Raw genomic sequence first — 768 nt, forward strand, 5'->3', positions numbered from 1 at the left:
TGAGAGGAAGCAGGCTATGATATTTCTCCAGGCTGACTTTGATAAGTGATGGACTTTTGTGAAGTAGTCGATACCAAGACTGCTTGAATGTAGTATCTTTGGGCAATATTAAGCTACATGGTGAATTTACATACTATACCCATGCTTCAACGATTAAAGTATGCTCATGCATCACTTTTCTTGAATTTTGTCTATTATTAATAAATTGGGCTTTTCCAAAGGTGATAGTCCTACATTTATACAATTATGCTCAGACCATGTACAAGGGCACTTTTCATCTCTGCTGCTAAAACCGTAACCTACAGCCATACTTTACTGGATCTGCCCAATCTCTTCTGATCTTGGAAGCGATACAGCAATTGGCCTGGTTAGTACTTGAATGGGAGACCACCTAGGAATACCAGGTGCTATAGGTTAACCTGCATTTCAGGATGAATGGGACAGGATGGCACATGGTGTAGCACTCATACAACTAACCTATGGGATCAATAATTGTTATTGTACCAATATAAGATAGTCTGATATCCATTCCAAGTGTGTTAAGTGGAATGCAGATTCTTTTTTAATATTATCACCATATAAAATTTGGGTGTTTGATGCAAACACCCGTAGGTTATTTTTAAACTTATTTATTCCAACAGATGTTCAATGTTTGAACTCTTGTTGGATAAAATGAATAAAATGTGTATGGATACCTCCTAATTTTTATGGAAATAAAATGAAGGTTACATTTTAACGTTTTCCTATATTAATTGTCATTCAAGTGTG

The 768-nt window shown here is 35.8% G+C and overlaps 1 pseudogene; it reads left to right on the forward strand.

Moving 5' to 3' along the window:
• The first annotated feature begins 297 nt into the window (after positions 1–297).
• On the forward strand, positions 298–416 carry LOC148543021 (5S ribosomal RNA; annotated as a pseudogene).
• Positions 417–768: the final 352 nt, after the last annotated feature.

Source organism: Taudactylus pleione, unplaced genomic scaffold (assembly GCF_031769625.1).
Source record: "Taudactylus pleione unplaced genomic scaffold, aTauple2 ptg000006l, whole genome shotgun sequence".
Lineage (NCBI taxonomy): Eukaryota > Metazoa > Chordata > Amphibia > Anura > Myobatrachidae > Taudactylus > Taudactylus pleione.